Below are 20929 nucleotides of genomic sequence, written 5' to 3' on the forward strand. Positions count from 1 at the left end.
CTTAATTAAAGTTGAAAACATAAAACTATTAGATATTTATATTAATATTCCTGTGTATTACTGACATTAATATTTACTGCAAACAAATATTGACAAACTTCACAAAGTCTCTGGTAAGAGATAATATCATTGTAACTTACTTGAGTTACTGTTGATTATATTAAAAAAGAAAGAGAAAGAAGGAAAGAAGGAAAGAAGGAAAGAAGAAGGAAAGAAAGAAAGAAAGAAAGAAAGAAAGAAAGAAAGAAAGAAAGAAAGAAAGAAAGAAAGAAAGAAAGAAAGAAAGGTGAACAAAATGATAAAATGTAGTTGGAATAATTTCCAGAAGGTATCCAAATGCAGTGTTTGTGTTTACAAAAGACTGCTTTCCTTTTTTTTTTTTCTTTCTTTTTTTTTTTCCCCAATAAGTCTAAATTTTCTAACTCAAAAAATCATTCAGATTTCAGATCAGCTATCCAAGTCCACACTTCTTTTGGGCCTAAGTTTTATTTTTCATAGTTCAATAGCTTCAAATGTGAAAAAGCATTCCAGAAAAGACCACAGTTCTGGTTGCTTTGAGGTCTTTGGCAACAAAATGACTCTTTTTATTTACTTCATGACAAAATATAAAATTATGTTTGTATTACTTTGTCTCAGTGAAAAAAAGCTTCAGTAGTTTGTAAGATATATCTCAAAAGGAAACCAGAAGTGAAAATTATTGACTTCTCCATCTCCTCTGAAACAATAATAAAAAAAGCATTAGAGGTTGAAGTTTCCCTCATTATGTGCACTGACTGTCGATATAGAAAATTTTTCCTTCTTAAAATGACAAAATACTACGTGCATTCATTCATGTCATAGAATCTCACCATGGTTGAGACGGAAGAGACCTCTGGAGGTCAGCTGATGCAACTCCTCCACTCAAGAAGGTCCACCCATTGCCACTTGCCCAGGCCCATGTCCAGGCAGCTTTTGAAGATCTCCCAATCTCTCTTGGCAGCCTTTGTCAGTATTCAGTCACTCTTCATAGGGAACTGGATAGTGATAGGACAAGGGGGAATGGTTTTAAACTGAGATAGGGGAGATTAAGGTTAGATATTAAAAGGAAGTTTTGCACCCAGAGGCTGGTGATACACTGGAACAGGTTGCATTCAGGGCCAGGCTGGATGTGGTTCTGGGCAGCCTGGTCTTGTGATTGGTGACCTTGCACATAGCACGGGGGTTGAAACCAGATGATCTTCATGGTTCATTTCAAATCAGGCTATTCTATGATTCTATGATTCTGTAAAGTGATTCCTGATGTTCAGAAAGAGCCTTCTGTATTTCATTTTATATCCATTACCATTTTATCCATTACCATTTTATCCATATCCATTTTATATCCATTGTATTCATTTTATATCCATGTCATATCTGCAGGCATTCTCTTTGCATCTTTGCTTTCATTACTTATACATATTGATAAGATATTGGTAAGATCCCTCCTGAGCCTTCTGTTCTCCAGGCTGAACACTCTCTCAGCCTTTTCTCATATGTGAGATCTCCAGTTCCAGTTATAGTTCTTTGCATTGGACTCTCTCCAGGAGCTCTATGTCATTCTGTACTGGGGAACCCACAAGTGAACACAGTATTCCAGATACTGTGCTCAGCAGCGATGAGTAGAGGGAAAGGATCAACTCCCCTGACCTGCTGACAACAATCATCTTCATGCAGCCATGGAGTGTGTTTACTTTCCTAGCAGCAAGGGCCCATTGCTGACTCATGTTCAGTTGTCTGGTGTCCCCCAGGTCCTTAGCTGCTGACCTGCTCTCCAGCTGAGTGGCCTCCAGCCTATACTGGTACATGGGGCTGATCCTCCCCAGGTGCAGAACTTTGTCTTTTCCTTTGCTGAATTTCATCAAGTGATATGCTAGTGTCAATATATATATATTCATTATTTATATGTAGAATTCAAATTCTTGCTGCTTTAAAGTAGTTAATAATTATACATTATGCCATATTTTTGAAGTTTAACCATTGCTTTACATATCAATATCAGCCTGTATTTATTTGCACTGACATAAAAAGAATATTGCAATAGGGTTTTAAATGTGTGTGTAATAACTGATCTCATGCCTATTTAGTGTATTTTTACACTTAATTAACTTTTTTTTCCCTAACATGCTCTATTATTTTTGAATCAACTTTTCAATCATCTATAATGATAACTAGAAATCTTTAATACAAAGGAACTGTAAATGAAATGGAATGATTCTTCTACCTCTATTTCATATCTAAATATACTTTAGGTAACCTCGTTTATGATCAAAAACTGCATAGAGGCCCCAGTTCAACAAGGTACTTAAATACATAATTTAGTTTTGAGGCCTTGACAATCCCTTAGAATACCTTCAGTCATTTGCATTAGACTTGTATACCTCATTTGTTCCTGTAAACGATCAACTATGTAACTGCATGCCTCTCCTCAGTGTGTCACTTATTTCCATTTATCTAAACAATAAATTTAGTATTTGTGGTTCCACTATCTGAAAAGAACATTGCTTAGCCCAGTTTAGAAATTCAGCTGAAGCTTTTGGATACACAAAATGAGTTATTTAAAAATGTTATTATTATTTTTTTTAATTTATTTGTTCCGACAAACAGAAATTTCCAATAACATTTGGTAGACTGAATCATATACTGCATTAAACATATGTGCACGTGTGTGAATGCATTATTGCATGTTTTATGTTTGTGAATATAGTTTTTTTGTATCTGTCTGGTTTTGTTAATATTGCACATCACTTTGTCTCAGAAACAGTGTGTGTTTTTAACAATTAAATTTGCAGAAATTATAAACTACACTTAAGCCCTCATATTTAGTTTGCAGCAATGTACATTTTTTCCTCTAGATGGCAATGTATTGCCAGAAATATTGCGAATCTGTTTGCAGTACTTATAAACATTTGATTTGACACTCTCCAGAATATATTTAAAGTGAAACTACTCTTTCTTTTCTCCTGATTTTTTGGGAGGTCTGACAAGCATAGCACAATAAATAACGAAAAAAAAAAAAAAAATAGGAGCTAAATAGAAAGGAGTAAATAAGTTATAAAACCATTGCTCCTAGTGCATATTATTCCTAAAATAATTGTATATGATGAATAATCATATGGACTTTCATACCTAAATAGCCTGTATAAGTATTTCCAAAGTATATCAATACTTTTCACATATGTTCCTGTAAGAAATATGTCTGTTACATTTCTGTGTCAAGATTTCACAATTCCATATTGATTCATCATATTTGCAGCTTTGGTTAATAATTCAAATACAATATAATAAAATAATATTAATAAATGATTAATATCTATAAGGAAAATTACATAATAAAGGTAATAGTGTGGTAGGTGTGATCATTACAGAACACTGCAGGAACTAATCTTGCAATGGAGAGATTGCAAGAGAGGCAGTGTCTTTCTTATACCAATTGATATACGCATGGCATTAAAATAGACATATTTCTGGATACATCTGTCAAAAAGAGTAATATTGCATTTTTCCCTTACCTATACATTTTAATGCTAGCTATATATATATATATTTTTTTCTGTTCAACCATAATATGAGAAAGAGATAGACTATATTTTCTTGAAAAGATTACATAGAAACTCAGGAATTCATGGTAGTTGTTCACTAGCATATAGACATCTGGATCTTATTTATATGTATGCCTTCAGAAAATACTATGAACACCTATAGAAAAAGAAAATAACTGGAAGACTATTTGGATTCATCTATACTAATCTGAGATATTCTTTTTCTATGTGCAAGTTTGATTTTTCTCTATAAGTAAGGAAAAATAAATACTGATGCTTCATCTGAAAGTTTCTCACCTTTCCTTTTTTTTTCAGCAGAATCTGACAGAACAGTAAATCAACCCAGAAGATTTATTCATCATGTATCATCTCCTGAAACTTTTTTTGCAGATTCCTGGGGAATTACTCACTTTTGTTACGTGAGGAGATGATCTGGTGATTGTAATTAGGACACCGAGGACACTTCAGGGAGGTCAATAAGCTGTGAAGCATGGCCATAAGACAGAATGGGAGAGAGCAGGAAAAGCTAGCTGAAATGACAGTTTTAGGGCAACATATCTCCAAATTTATATAAGTTAGTCATATGTTTTGCCTCAGAAGAATTATATGGGTTTAGGGCTGGATTTCTCATCACTATACATTTGCCCTCTTGAAAACATTGTGTCTAATACCAGTGCTGAACTGGTGTTGTTTGCCTGTTGAATCTGATAAAGAGTGTGTGGGGGAATTGTCTGAGGCTAATACGAAAAGGGAAGGAACCAATAAAGATAGCTGGGCATTGGTGGATACTGATAGTAAAAAAGATATAGGTTTTTCCTTTGGGATGGTGAAAGGATGATGAGGACCTGACTGTTGATTCTACAGATTTTAAGATGACTCAGGCAAAGAAAGGATTAGAAAACATACTATCTGATTTCACCATACCAAATAGGTAAAAGCTGCAGATGGCTGAGAATTAGGAGTACAGCAGTGGAGTTTGCTAGCTGGTGTCTTTGAGATAAAAAACTGAAGGTTAAAAGAACTGAAGAGCAGTGGAACTGATCGAAATAAAGCATAAATATCATAGGGAAAGCTATACATAATTTTCTGAACACTGGTGGAAAAGCAGAGGAGTCAGTGCAAGAAGAAGGGTAAAAGACAAAACTTTGTCCCTCTTAACTAATTAAAGAGCAAACTCCCACCTTTGAATGTAGACAAATTCAAACTTGCAATGTAGTGAACTGTTGTGGTGTACTCACACTCAGACATCTGGAGACTATGTATGGTGTCCAGCAAGAAAGTTCTGCAAGTGCAGGCAATAGTGGGACTGAGCTCCATGGTTAAATCCTTGGAGGTCTAGAGAAGGAGCAGGGGTGTGACACTGCTGCAACGATGTATCTTCCACAGTGTTGTGTTCAGCAGTCTACACAGACTCATACAACAATTCTCATTTCTTACACTCCTTAAAACTTGTTTTTCTCTAGCGACACAATACTTGCCATGAGGAGTCAATGATCTCAAACTTTCTTCGGCAGTCCTGGCTAATCGGGAATGTCCTGGGGGACTGGATACTGGCAAATCTTCAGAAAGAGACAGAAAGATGATCCTGGTAGCTACAGACCTATCAGTCTCACCTCAGTGTCGGGGAAGGTTATGGAATGGATAATCTTGGGAGCCATTATGGACCAGTTAAAGGTCAACCAGGGGATCAGGACCAGTCAGCATGGGTTTACAAATGGTAGATTCTGTTTGACAAACCTGATTACATTCTGTGACAAGGTGACCCACTTAGTGAATGAAGGTAAGGCTGTTGGTGTGGTCTACTTGTACTTCAGTAAGGCCTTTGACACAGTCCCCCACAGCATTCTCTTAGAGAAGCTGGCTGCCCACGGTTTGGATGGGCGTACGCTCCAGTGTGTGAAATACTAGCTGGGTGGCCAGGCCCAAAGAGGTGTGGTCAATGGAGTTAAATCCAGCTGGCTGCTGGTCGTGAGTGATGTCCCCCAGGGCTTGGTACTGAGGCCACTTCTATTTGATATCTTTATTAACGATCTTGATGAGGGGATTGAGTGCACCACAGAATCACAGAATCACAGAATCGTAGGGGTTGGAAGGGACCTCCAGAGATCATCGAGTCCAACCCCCCTGCCAAAGCAGGATCCCTACACCAGGTCGCACAGGTAGGCGTCCAGGCGGGTCTTGAATATCTCCAGAGAAGGAGACTCCACAACCTCCCTGGGCAGCCTGTTCCAGTGCTCCGTCACCCTCACCGTAAAGAAGTTCTTGCGCACACTGGTGCGGAACTTCCTATGCTCCAGCTTCTGGCCATTTCCCCTTGTCCTGTCTCCGCACACTGCTGAAAACAGTCTGGCCTCGCCACTTTGCCCCCCACACCTTAGATATTTATAGACCTGGATCAGGTCCCCTCTCAGTCTTCTCTTCTCAAGGCTAAACAGACCCAGATCACTTAGCCTTTCCTCATAGGGGAGATGCTCCAGGCCCTTCACCATCTTTGTGGCTCTCCGCTGGACTCTTTCCAAGATATCCCTGTCTTTTTTGTACTGGGGAGCCCAGAACTGGACACAGTACTCCAGATGAGGCCTTACCAGGGCAGAGTAGAGGGGGAGGATCACCTCCCTCGACCTGCTGGCCACGCTCCTTTTAATGCACCCCAGAATGCCATTGGCCTTTTTGGCCACAAGGGCACACTGCTGGCTCATGGCCAACCTGTCGTCCACCAGGACACCCAGGTCCCTCTCCACAAAGCTCTTCTCCAGCAGGAGTCTGTTGTATACATAATCTCTAAGCTGTAGTGTCTCTCTGGAGTATATTTCTCATGGTGTAGTTTTGCAGATCAGGTCTGAGGGTAAAAAGGACTAAGATATGGAAAATGGAAAGGTCCAATTTATAGGCTGGAATAGAGACCTAGAGCTATCAGATGCTTATTTTTTGTACTATCTTGTTTCTTCCTCCCAGAAAGCAAGAGACTGCTCTATTCAAGACTTAATTCAGTACAAATGTGTTGGTGTAGCTCATATGCATATCCTTTCTTTGTTTGTAGGCTAAGTAAAATTGGTAATCTTCAGTTGCTAGATTAGCTTTGTAAGATAACGTGTAAGTCTCAGTCTTTTCTTAGCAGTACTGAGAGCTAATCATCTTTCCCTGTCATAGCAGTGAATAATTTAACAGAAGCATTAAACTGTCCTTGCTACCAGCATCTTTGGCATTTATGTTGTTTAATGAGATTACGCAGGAGACTAGGGAATTATTATGCCAAAGCACTAATAACTAACTATAAAATCATATGTTATTTAAAATTTAACTATAAATCAGAGATAGTTGCAATAAAAATAATGGTTGAGATTCATCTGGCTAAACTAGGTTTCTAAGTGTTAGTAAACCATTGTCAATGCTGTCTTCCTCAGAATACTTTGATAGTAACCATGGGAAGCCAGGACGTTTCAAAAAGTGATTAATCTCATCCTAATTTAAAAGTTCAGGATGAATCTGATCAGAAAGCAAACATTCCTCTCTGCTGAATAGCTTTGTTTTTAACACATAAAGTTAGGTGAGGTGAATCTCACTGTGTCTGCTCTGAACAGTGCTTGTGTGAGAGTACATAGAATGATAAAATCATAGAATATCCCAAGGTGGAAGAAAACCGTAAGGATTGTTGAGTCCAACTCCTGGAACTGTCAAACAAAACTGCTCTAATATCTATGAATGTTAGGAATTTTGTTGTTGCTTTCATGAAGCCACAGCCAAGTTACAGTAGTTTAATGGAAGGAGGACTGGCCCATGATGCTGTTATGATGTCTACATTATGTAAAGCCATCCTATTTTTCTTCTGCTACCAGTTAGTTCATAACATGTGCTTGCTAACATTTATAAACTAGATTTTAAACTAATGCAAATGAATTTGTTAGATATTTTCATGTGCAAATTTATCTAACAAAGAGAGACCCTTGGATGCTGTGAAAATAACACTCCTGTCATGGTTTTATATATAGGTTATATATATATATATATAGATTTGTGTATGCGTGTGTTTAATGTTTGGTAATTATTGTTTGTTTGTATATATTAAGCATGATGTAGTAATGTAGAATAAGGGGTGGATTGTCATGGTTTTATGATTATTGGTTGTTGGTATTACACATCATAACATCATATAGTGCACTGGGAGTTTAACTGTTAATGCTCAAGTTCCAGTACCTGTCCGGTAGAGAAGAACTACATTCACCAGGGGCTTTGTGGTCAGAGAGGAGATATAACTCCTGGCAAGGTCACCTGATGTGCTCTTCTTCTTTGGCTGCTCTCCTCCCTGCTGCTGAACTGGACTGCACATCTCACCTCAGTCTTATGGTGAGGCCTGTTCACCTTTCCGACATTCTCTCTCATAATATTTGATTTATTAGCTTCAATTCTAATTATATTGTATTATAGTGTGCTATCTTGCATTCCAGTACTGTTTTTAGTAAATTAGTTTGTTTCTCCTCAGATTGTTGCTGCTGTTTTTAGTTACTTTGGGGTCCGGAGGCGCGGATTTTGTGAAATCCCTCTGCCCTGCTAGTCACTGAACCGGGCCGAACCAGCCCACAAACCATTGACAACTCCACTGCCTTGTAGTTTTTATACTCATTTCCCTCCATGCTAAGTTTACACATAAAATGCTGTAAAACAGCAGTATCTAGTTACTTAACATTTCTTTTGAGGCTAGTAAATGAGATAAAGGGGAGGGAGGATAACAACAGTGATACTACCTTGCTCTCACCTTGTGCTATTCATCAGTAAAAGACTGCATAAAATTGAAATACTTCATTAAAGATTTGGTTCTTTACTTCATATTCAGAGGAGAAACTATTTCTATGTAACAAATCTGATTTTTGATGTTAGTCCTGGAATAGTTATAGTGCAGTTATTCACTGATAAAATTCTCTCTTTTCCACTTGAAAGAATCACCTATGGTTATTTTATTCTGTAGATTCTCTCTCAAGAACCATTTTTTTTCTTGCATTACCTCTGACTGACATAACAGGGAATATATAATTCTTGAAATTCACAATGTCTCATCTGTATTTGTAAAAACCTCATGCAGTGTCTGTACATACTTAGGGATCTGTCACAGTTTTGAGAAAGAGCAACACATCTTTCACTTCTTTAAAAAGAATTAAGGTGGATGCCAGAGCATTTTGTGCAATGTGGATGAAATAACAGAAGTTAGCAGAATTCTGTATAGGTTTTGAACAGCAGAAGCTGCATAAAGTGGTTACTGTTAGGATGGTATTATGTACCAAAATTCATCTGTGGAGTCAAACAAGTGCTTGGAATGCTAGAATGCTTCCTGCAATACCAGGTTTGCAAAGTCTTTCCTTCTCAACATTATGTACAGACTCATCTGATGTAGTCAATGAACTGAGAAAGAGACTAATTTGCCTCTGGCATTTGACTGCCTTTAGGAAATATGGAGAGTCTGGGGCAACAATTTTCATACTTGAGCTGTTTCAGAACATACCAGTTTCTGAGTTATAGGTTATTACCACTAGGAGAATATGGGGTACAATATAGCCCAATTTATGATAAATGTATGTATATTAGATGTTTAAATCCAAAGTTTGCTTTGTGCCACTATTAGGCTAACCCTAACTCTAACCCTGACTCATCTTTAATATATTTGATGAGAGAATGAGATTAATTGTGACCTTTAGCCTTTCTCCTCCAAAGCTGGTATCTGTATTCCCCTGCCGAGGCAATGATTTCTACCACCTTGGAAAGCAAATGTAAGGTGCTAGTGTTTGCAGGGCAGAACTAACAGCAGGGAGAAACAAACCTCAGCACTGTCAGTTCCCAGAGCTATCTCACTGCCTGAATCCTTGTGTATACGTAAGGAAGACAAGTGGAGTGAGAGAAGCATGATCTCATCAGCAAACTCAGTTTAAAGTTACTGTGTCTTTAGTCTGTACCAGCATAGTTTAAAGTTGCACACATCTGGTGTGTTCTTGTCATATTAATAAAACTCCTCCTGGAAAAGAATTGTTTAAACTGTCAAGAGTAATATCCTCATGCACATTTAAAAGTAAGATAAATCAGTTAATCAAATATTCTCACAATATACCTCTAATTTAAAGAAGAAAAAAACAAAACTAACAAATCCATTGGCCAGATAACATCCTCTTCCTCTGCTTTCCCTTTTGGGCCTCCGTCAGCCTGATATTGATTAGTACTCAACTGTTACTTTGTTAGGTTAATTATATAAGACAGTTCATTAGCAGTGCCTAGAAGGAGTGATGGAAAGCATTACAGCTTCAGATATTTTTAAAGAGACCATTTGCCAAAGGGTTCAGTTTCCAATAGTGAAAGCCAGATAATAAGTTACAAATTATTCTACCATCAGATGGAGACAGTAAATAAAATATATTGGAATAGTTCAATTTATTTTCAGTGAGATGCTATCAGTTGCTGCTTTCTTGCTTAATGGAGAAAAAAATGAAATTCTGTTATTTCTAAATGATACATTTTAAAAGTCAGAATACTTGAATATCTTTCTGTAAGTTTTTTAGAAGAATCTAGGCCCAAGTTTCTTCAGCTGTGAAATGAGAATGATTTCTCACAGGGGTATGAAGAACTTTAATTAACTAATATTTAAGAAATTCTTTGAAATCACAGATGGAAAATTCTTTAAGTTAGTGCTATGTGAAGAGTGTTCCAAATAACTTCATATTCTGCCAAAATATTCTGCCAAAGATGTAAGTATCAATCAATTTTTAAAAGGGAAAGCCATTTCAGAATTGCTAAAATTGGGTGCATTGTGGAAACTAATTAAATTAACAGCAAATGAATGACAGGTTTCCAGTATGGAACAGAAACTGTTGAGGGAAGCTTCTTCTTCCATGTTTTTAACAAGTGTTTTTCTTTTTGGACACAGTAAAGCAGTTAATCTTTTTACAAAACAGACCATCATACTCGAGATTTGAATACTTAATTGTACAACAAGAATTTTATTTTAATTAGCAAATAAACATGTTTTTTTTTCTCCAGTATTGTTTAAATACAGACTGGCTTGAGAAGTGACAAGCTGAGAATGTAATTTTTCACACTTCCCTAGGTAACCAATCAGAAGAAATAAATATCTCTCAGAATAAGAATGATTGTAAAAGGATTGAATTGCCCTTTAAAATACCTATTTCTCTTTACTATGTATGTAGGGAAATTAATTTGACCATATTCCTAACCTTCGGTTGCTGAATCTATGTCTTCAAAGATATCACCTGTTAAAGGGACAGAAATCTGCACTAGTAACAAGTCCAGCTGTTGCTCATAGGAGACAAAAAATGTAGAAAACAAAATGCAGAATGTGGCAAACCAACAATAAAAACACAGGGGGAAAAAAAAAAAAAAAAAAAAAAAAAAAAAAAAAAGACAGATGTCAGCTTTTCCATTACTGTGATTTTTATAGTGTTGCCTTGACCATGACAGAAATCAGCATAAATATTAAAAGATTCTGACAGTATAGGCAATGCATGAAATACTGTGCCAAGATTCTATTTGGTAACAATTTATATATAGTGATATAACTCTGAATAGCTCAAAAGCACATAGACGAGCCCTTGGCTTGTCAGGAATTCAGGAAACAAAAAGGCAGCCTGCTGCTAGATTCTTCCACTTATACTGGGCACAAACACATTAATTCACATGCTGAATTTTATTGCTAAATATGAAGAACAAACAGTGAAATTTTAGCAAGCAAGAGCTAAAGCTGGCAGGAGAAGAAAAGTGGTAGCATTCAAAAAACAACAGCAACAGAGAGGGAGTACCATGGTCCAAAACTGAATAAAAGCCAAGGGAGCACATGCAAAACCAGAATAGGTTATAAAACGTGGTCAGAGATAAAATGTTCCCTTTGGAAATAAGTGGGAAAAGCACTATCTCCCATTTTGTGGCTAAACAGAGAATTATACAAATCATCCTTTGTACAGCCACCAAATACCATGATGTCCCTTCACTGTTGTTCTTTTTAGGTTTTAGGCATTCTGTCTTTCTTCTCATGATTTTTCTTGGCACGTTATTATTTTTTTTAAGGTAGTTACTTTTTGACCATTAAAATCATCTTTAATAGAGAACAGTCAACAAAGATTTTTAGGATATGTCTACTCTTCACCTCATTAACCTGTACGAAATGTGGGGCATTTTAAGCTGTGTTGAATAAGATGTATTGCCCTTCATTTAAAAGAACTATAATGGAGTATCATCTCTCAAAAGTTACTCCCCTACAGCAAAAGAGAAGGAGTGCTCAGCTCAAATATACCCATATGTCAGCACCTGGAATGGACACTGATGCATGGCTATCTCACAGAAAATATAACAAATTAGATACAGAGACTGTGAACATTGGTCTAGTGAGAAGATGTGCTTGTACAGATGCAATTAATCAGTATGGCTAATGTACCATCTGACTGCTACCAAAACTGGATGTTTCTGCTCCTCCTGCCAATGCCTCTGTGTCTCCCTGCATGTGTTCTATCATCTTTTGCTGGACAGATTGATAAATTAACTGAAATCTAGTATGATAAAGAAGGGAGCTTTTTTCCAGCCATTTTAGAAGCTGAAGTCAGCCAAGCAGGCACTTTCAGGAAAAGCCAGTGACAGGGCAACAGAGAGATGAGGACTACACAGTTCACAGTGTGATCACACAGTGTGATAGCATGGATAAGCCAGGAAGTGTTGAGTGTGCACACCACCTCCTGTAGCAGTAACAGGCTCAGCTCTGCCACTGGGCTGCAACCACAGAGAGGAAATCTCCAAGAGCATAAAAGAAGGAAGTGAAAAAGCATAACATAACACCTCTGATAATATAACTGTAATTGAGGAAAGACTAGAGAAAGAGAGCTTGTATGTTGAACGTTAATAGTTCCAGCTTCCAACTCTAGGGAGGAAGAACTGCATAATATTTATAAGAAAAAAACAGGATTTAATTAAAGAAGTGACCAGTTCTAACAGCAATTTCTTTTCTGAATGGAAACAGCTTAGAGGCTGTTATTTTTTTATATTTATTTGTCTCACAGAGAGCTCAACAAAAGTGTCACCAATTGAATTTCTTTTCAAGAAGCAGATTAGGAAGCATGTTTTACTGAGCCAGAGCAGATAAATAATCCAGAGGAAGTGTCTATGAAAAACTGGAACAGGCAAAAAAGCTAAAAAAAATTCCACACTGAGTCTAAAAATAATTAAAATCTGTCATTTTTTTCTGGTTTGTTTGTTTGTTTTTTGTTTTTTTCTTAAGCAAGAGAACGTGTGATAAAGTTTTTGCTGGAATACTATGATGTGCGCCATCTTTATTTTTTTATTTGATATGTATTTCATATTTTGTCTAATGGATTTCTCTGGGTTTCCAGAGGTCTAATTTGACTGTTTGGCTTGTCCAAGCTGGAGCAGAATTCCACGGTAACATAACAGGGAGCACCATATAAAAAAGTCACTCAGCTCCCAGGACAGGGCAGATTTGGATGGATAGCTCTTTTTGTTCAGTATTATGGGTTCACGGAATGAAAGAAAATACTGACTCCTGAGAAGGGATCAAACAAGTTGTCAAACTCAAGACAATGGACAAGAGGCTGTTCTTATGGATGATATCTCAGATGTTTTTTTGCAGCCATTGAAAAGTCATTAGTTTGAGAGTAAGTGTGCAAAGATGTCATAAAGCAGAACTTTTCCACATTTCGTTTCTAAGCTCTTCTCCTAGAGTGGCTCTTCAACAGGGTGTTCTAGTAAGATTGGAGAAGTGTTTTTGTTTCTTTGTTTTGTTTTTTTGCAGGAAAAAAATTATCTTGAAAATTCTAGACAAGTGTAAGAATTTTTTCTAGCTGGCCAGGAAAGCACATCTGAAAAACTTCCAGAAACAGGCAGATAGATGGCTAGCAACCCAATTGCTATGTAGGAAGTGTTTTCTCCAAATAAAGCTTTGGTCAAATAACTAAAGTCATAAGTCTTCATGATCGTGATAAGTCTGGAGGAGAAGATGTACGAGGAGCTGCTGAGGTGCCTGGGTGTGCTCAGCGCAGAGCAGAGGAGCTGAGGGGAGGCCTGATGGCAGCCCCAGCTCCTTACAAGGAGTGGAGGGGCAGCTGAGTTCTGCTCTGTGTGACAGCGACAGGGCCCGAGGGAACGGCATGGAGCTGTCAGGGGAGGGGAACTGGGGGTTAGGGAAAGGGTCTGCACCAGAGGACGGTGGGCATGGAACGGGCTGCCCAGGGCAGTGGGCATGGCCCCAAGTGCTGGAATTCATGGAGTGTTTGGACAGCACTCTAAGACACAGGATTTGATTTTTGGGTGTTCTTGTATGAAGCCAGGAGTTGGACTCGGTGATCCTGGTGAGTCCCTTCCAACTCATGTTCTACGACTATGACCATGAAAAAAAAGACACTGGTTTTAGACTGGACCATCCAGAGAAATTGCATAGGAATAGATGTTTTGCAATTCTTGTCTATGTAAACTGTGACTTTTCTAAAGGGGTTTCAAATATTTACACACAAACTGAATTGAACGTGAGATTGATTGAAAATAGGATTTAGTCACTCTGCAAAATCTGCTAAGCTATGAACAACCTTGAGACGAGAAATGTTTTTTTGCATTTTGAAGAATCATGTAATTTGTGGAACAAGAGATGTTCCACAGCGATAATGATAATGTAAAACTTAAATGTTGGTGATCAAAATAGATCCACAAAAAGGGCTGTTATAATTACAGCCAGCCTGAATTGAACATTATTAGTTTCTAAGAAATCTTACATCAAAACCAGAGGAGCAGATGTTGCCCAAGAAGTTTCCTTCTATCATTTCTTATTTGAGATCTCATTGTTGTGATACAATCATAGGAAAATGTAGCAACACTTTGGAAAACTGAAAAATGTTGGATGAGTGCAGAAACAGAATGTGCTAGATTCTGATTTATTAATGGGAATAAAGAAAACCGGTCAGTTGATCATAAGTGAAAAGAGCAAAGAAACTTGAAAATTCATCTTTGAAAGGAAGTCCGGGAAGGCAAAATAAACTATATGACACTCTCCTGGGATCTTCAAGGTTTGATGTGACATCACATGTTAGAGGTTCACCAGACCCTGCCATAATGACTGGAAGTCATTTGTGCCCTCTCTGATGCCCATGGTACCTGTTGCTTTCCTAGCCTGTATTGTTTAATTGAGATGCCACTCTTCCCCTGTGGCTACCATACAAGACATGCCAGGGAGATGGGACACTCTGAGTTGGATCTTTCAAGTGAATAATGTTTTATTATTATCCAGTTAGTTTAAACGAAAACAGCCTAAGGTGAAAATACAAATGTAAGCATTTCCTCATAAAATACATAAAGGAAGAAATAAATCAAAACATGAATTTAATCTAGCTACAGTAAAGTTACATAAAGTCTCTGTTTCTATTATTTGACTTCCTTACTTCTAGGCTTTCTACATGCTTGTCTTGTGCTTGGTATCAGGCTTTCAAGCCTTCCAGGCAGTCTTCTCTTCAAAGTCTAGTAGTTGCAATTAAAGACAGCCTGACCCTCCTCTTAATTAGAGTTCATTTGCCTTTTAGAGATATGCAAATTGTCTCTTTCTGTCTCTTTCATTACGTATTCCTTTCTGCCTTTCCTTATCTTTTTTTTTTTTTTTTTTTTTAAATTCTCTTTCCTTCTTGCACTCTGCTTTTTTCTCCTTCACTGCTAGTCTCTCTATTCAGATGGATTTACCTCGAAAATTTAATTGTTTAATTAATTATTTGCAAACTTTTGGTTGAAAATATGAAGTATATACTCTTCTACCTTTCTTTAATGAGTCCAGGAAAGCAGAAAGTATGATCTTCTCCATATATGGAATGATAAGATTCTTGTTTAATATCAGGAATCTCTGAGAATCCAAACCGCCAGAGCTTTAAAAGGTCTAAAATGGGAAACAAGTTAAAATCTTTACTTTTCTGACTATTTTCTCAGGCTGCAGTTACTTAAAAGAAAAAAAAAAAAAAAAAAAGTGAGAGAGTGTTGGTTGCAACCCAACAAATCATGGTTGTTTACAGTTTTGGAAAGGAGTGCTAATAGTAGCTTAGTTTAGTACTCTTCTGTTGAAAACAGACAGGTTTCTAACCTGCAGTTTAGACTCAAAGTGCAAGATGCTTCAAGAAAAGGAGCAATCTATGATAAGTGATTTTTAATTAACACACATTAAAGAAGAGAAAAAGAGAGATTGTCATTGAACAGGACAAGAAGACTCTCAAACACAGATATGAAGGCATAAATAGTTATGTAGAACTTCTGCACTGTGAGTTTGTGCACGTTGCAATACTATTGCAGAGGTGAGTCAGTGCCATTAAGGATTAGAGTTAACATTTTAGCATTTATTAAGGTTGTTACTAATACTCCTGTGCCTGTTTCAGGAAGCCTTTTGTTTTGGAAATAAATATAATTTCTGGTTTGAGAGCAGTTGCTAGAATGATGGATTTTTATAACACAATTCTAAATGATGTGATGAAAATGAAATGATTGTGCTATGAAATGGAGTTCTCAGCAGTTCTCAAAGCTGAGGAATGTGGCTTTCATTGCTTGCACAAGAGGAAGTTCGTGGTCAGGGGAAAACATGCATCTCAGCATGGATCTTTAAATACAGAAATAATTAGAAGGGAAGCTCATGAAAAGACTGGAAAAATGCAATTCAATGATTAAATAAGACTGAAATAGAGCTGGCATTGCTGGAACCCTAATTAAAATGCTCTAAGAGAAACGGAGAAACTGTTTATTGAAAGAGATATTTACTCAGGTACAGAAATAATCAACTCTTGTAATTTAATAATTAAAAAACCTCCTGCTTTGTTTAATTGGTTGTAGGAGTGATGTTCAAATCAATCAAAACTTACCAAAGGCAGGATCATACTAATAAAATAGTAGGTGATTACAGGATGATTTGTCAAAGTGTCACCTAGAAATATCAAGTTTTGTTTTATTCTTTTTTTTTTTTTTTTAAATCACACTGATATTACAAGGTGATGGTTCTTAAAGATGCTCATTATTTGCAATATGGGATGCTGCATTTCTTTCTGCTGAGTTTCTAGTATACAGACAATAAGAACACATTTTGTGCCACTCTACTCCTCATTGATGGGTCTCAGTAAAGGAACCTGCCAACTCATCTGTGTGAGGTACTGACGGGATCAAAAAAATGTGGACTTTGAAACAACCTCCTGTTTGCAGTTGAAAAATTTCATTCTTTTTTGATGGATTACCTTTGATCTTTTAAGGACAGATAATGGTAACAGTAAAGAAAACAGATAATCCTGCCACTAGTTGCACAAATATTGAAAAGATCGCTACTAATCTGAATCTATATGTGTATGCACATATATAAATGTATGTAAGTTGACAAGAACTGATTGGATCTTGAGCCTATCCCTATGGACCTGTTAGAACCATGTGGATGCCCAGTAATTAGCATGGCTGAGAACATTGCTAGAGGAGCTGAGGTTAGCTAATAAAACAGGTCACTCAAAAAAAATTGGTAGATGCTTGAGAATTGGTGGGCATATCATCTGAGCTTCCTGCAATGGTACTTCTCTGAGGGATTATAGAGAACCAGAGAGTACTCAGTGGAAATTTTTATGTAATGAGATTTTTATGAACAATTGATGCAAAATACCTGACAGAAAAGTGGAACAGTTGTATGAACAGCTGGAATTTGTTAGGCTAGGTCTTCTTTTTGTGGCATATATCAACAGTGCTTCTCAATCTAAGAGTCTTGAAAACTCAAGGATGCTAAGGAAAGCTGCTAAGAAAACACAGATTCTTAGAAAGTTCTAAATCATTCTAAAGGATAAAAAAAAAAAAAAAAAGATTATAAAATCTATAAAAAGAAAAAAAATGAATATAATTCAAGTTCTCTCACATATTTCTATAGTTAGTTTAATTCCATCAGAGTGAGGAAGTAGAAAACATCTATAACTACTGGGCAGCTTACAGTTAAACTACCTCTTGTTGCTACTAGCAATGCAACTGCTTCAGGAAACTGTGCATTTCCTCCAGCAGTCAGGAATTACAGATCTGTACAAGAAATAAGTTTGTAGTACTGAAGATTAGTTTCCTGGCTACTGCATTTACTGACAGATATGCCCCAAAAGCAGAATAACCCTGGAGGAAGTAATGTATAAGCAATGTTTTAGACCTTCACCATTTTGACAACAAAGTCAGGTTGGCTTGCAAGAGGTAACACAGCAAGAAGTTGTTGTGACTAAGAGATTAAGAGCGTGTGTCTGTGCTTTGGGTCATCTCCTCCCTGCCTCGGTTTCCTCTTCACTCTGTGGTTACAGTTTGGTGCTCTTTGTATGATGCTACAAAATGAATTAAAATGTTTATGTTGTCTCTGATGAGTACATGGCATTTGTGCTTTTGTTTAAATACCTGTTCTGATCACAGGTATTTTCCTACAGGAAGATCTTTAAATGATTCATATACAGAAAATATTATGTGTCACCATGGTATTTATCTGTGTATTATTTTGTTCAATCAAATAATTACTTACCTACCTCTAGATTATTCTTCCTCAGATTAAAACTGCCTTTTTTTCAAGCAATTCATTTGACTACAGTGGAATTAGTTATGATGAACATTACTACTCAGAGTAAGGGTGTTACAATCTTGCTCTTCTACAGCTTATTTAAAAAGGATCTTATTTATTTATTTATACAATGGAACAAATGTTTAGAAGAATTTTTTTTTTTCAGTTGTGTGCATATGAAGTTCTTTATGATACAGCTAAGGATGGATGTTTTCTAGCATCATTGTTTGTTTATATGTTTAGTAAACAGGGAGTATCATTGCGGAGATATTTTATTATTTTATTTAGTAATTTTTTTTAAAGCCATACTTGATTCTAGCATATTTTGCCAATGCAGTCATTTTCAAAGACCAAGACTGGCAAAAATGTTTTCTAAGGGAGTACCCAGGGAAAATGCAGTAACCATTATTGTTAAAAATCCTGCATTGGCAGGAAGGATGGCACATAAACTGGAATGCACTGGTATTTTAATTCAGTTAAATTGAAATGTAAGGCATCCAAAAGAATTTTTTTTAGCTTTTTAGGAAAAGCACTTGGATTCATACTCAGATGCAGTGGCACTATGCAGTACCACCTATTACTGGTGCCAGTTCAAGTAAGAGTGTGCAAGAAGTTATTAAATATCCCTAGTATCATTTGGTCTGGAAAATGAAGCCCTTGCCCAAATGAATGTCTTCTCTCTTTGTTAGAGAGACAATACACTGAGGGCTTTTACTAATGCATTATCCTTCTGTTGTGTTTATCAATTTCACTCTTTTTTTCTTTCATATTTAATCTGTTTTTTTTTCTTTTATTTCCATTTCTATTTTATACTTTAAATGTAATAAGACTCTATGTGATAAGATAAAGCATTTATAAACATTGCATTCCAATTACACACTCCACACATCAACATTTAACTAGATGCTTTTCTGTTTTAGTCATTTAACTGAATAGAAATCTGCATATTATGGCTTTAAAAAAAAAAAAAAAAAAAAAAAGCCTCTCTCATGCAAAGGAAAGAGAGCAGAAGAGGTTTAATTTGTGTTCTAGAATGTTAGCTGTAGCTGCTAGGACAGTGACTCAAATACATGAGTGGATAAAGGTGCTTTGGGTCTAACCCACTTATTTTTCCCCAAAATTCTCATTGTCATGTCATTGAACTGAGCAGGTACAGTTTACAATCCAGCATGTGAAACACACCATTTACAGTTCAAGTTCACAGTTAAGTACACTTGAGGGGGCTCTATTTACCAATATTTTTAACCCTTATAGGTGAGGGGCTAGACATGGGTCACTTACTGTCTTTATCTTCCTTTTCCAGATGGCATTGTATCAGCAAGGAACAATTCTGAGTTGGAATTGGAGCTCATTGAAGCCCCATCTGTCACAAAACTAGGAGGTTTGGTTGCAAATCAGGCTCAGTGTATTCTGTCATTGAAAAACACAGACTTGTCATGCTGTATGGAGTAGGAAAAATGTGGAAAAGCAAATTCCACAGTTTATATAATATAATAACATTTTTAGGATTCTTAAAGAGTGGTTATATAACATAGCCTAAAGAAACCTCAATATTTGAACCTATATCAGATAGAGAGAAAATAGACTTCTGCATTAGAATTTTGTGGTAGAATCAGGTGCAGTGATGTAGCCGTATGTGACCAACAAAACAGTGGTTCTTCAAGATTCCAACGATGTCTTTCATAATTCCTTATCTGGGACCTGAGGTCAAGCACAATCAAAAGTACTAAAAAGCTCTACATTGTAAGTTTTTAGGAATGTTTCAGGCTAGCAGGGCAAGGAGGAAAGTGTGTCTTTCTGTTAAGATGTTATATTGAACGTATTTATCTTATTTGTGTGATTAAAAAAACAATCATACAAGAAGAACTGTCACTGACAAAAATGTAAATACTCAGAATTGAGAACTGTGAGAAGTATTCTTGTCCTTACTTCTGGGCAGTGAGAATATGCCTTGTTTTCTTCTGTATTTAATAAATACTAGATCTATCACGACCCTAAACTTCTGTTTTTATCTCATGTAAGCAATTGTTCTTATTTAAATAAGAACTGTAGGTATCTATGTCCTTTATATTTTATTTTTGACAACTCAAATTCCCAGTTCATATTTGTAGTCACACCTTTGCATAAAAATATGCTTATATATTTCTGCACGTATATACTTGTGCACCTAGAATAAAATGTTGATTTGTATTTTGAATTAATTTTTTCTGTTGTTATGTCCAATCTATGTAATTATAGGTGTTAGTTTTACTTAGAGATAATCTGCTAAGAAGATAAGTACAATAGTTTCTCATTATTGTGTGAGGCAGGGATAAACAAGTTGACTGAAAGAAAGTAATCAGTTAAGACAACTAAATCAATATGTTTTCTCTGCTTAAATTTAGTTTGGACATATTACTGTCTGAAAGTAAATGTATAAATTAAGTTGAATTAAATGCTGATTTTTTTGGAAAGGTTCTCTACATTTCTCTGCTGCCTGTTCCCCTCGGCCCTCCTTTCACAAGTCAAAAAACATTGATTACATAAATGTATTAAAATAAAGATCTTGTCAATTCTGACAAGTGTCCTTTAGAGAAGTTCCTATAAAATGATATTACTCTTTTTTATAACACTAGCTCTATCCTCAAAGGGATACAATTGGGAGATCCCATCTGTGCATATCATCTGCTGCCTGTTCAACTACTTTACTCAAATTGATTTTGGTTATATCTATCAACCTCAGTCTTAGTGCAGTTCCTGAGGAGGTGGTTAACCTTAACATCAGTTGCTGGCAGGAATTTAAATTACCATTGTTCACAGAATACTA

Source organism: Phasianus colchicus, chromosome 1 (assembly GCF_987193195.1).
Source record: "Phasianus colchicus chromosome 1, bPhaCol1.hap1.1, whole genome shotgun sequence".
Classification (NCBI taxonomy): Eukaryota; Metazoa; Chordata; class Aves; order Galliformes; family Phasianidae; genus Phasianus; species Phasianus colchicus.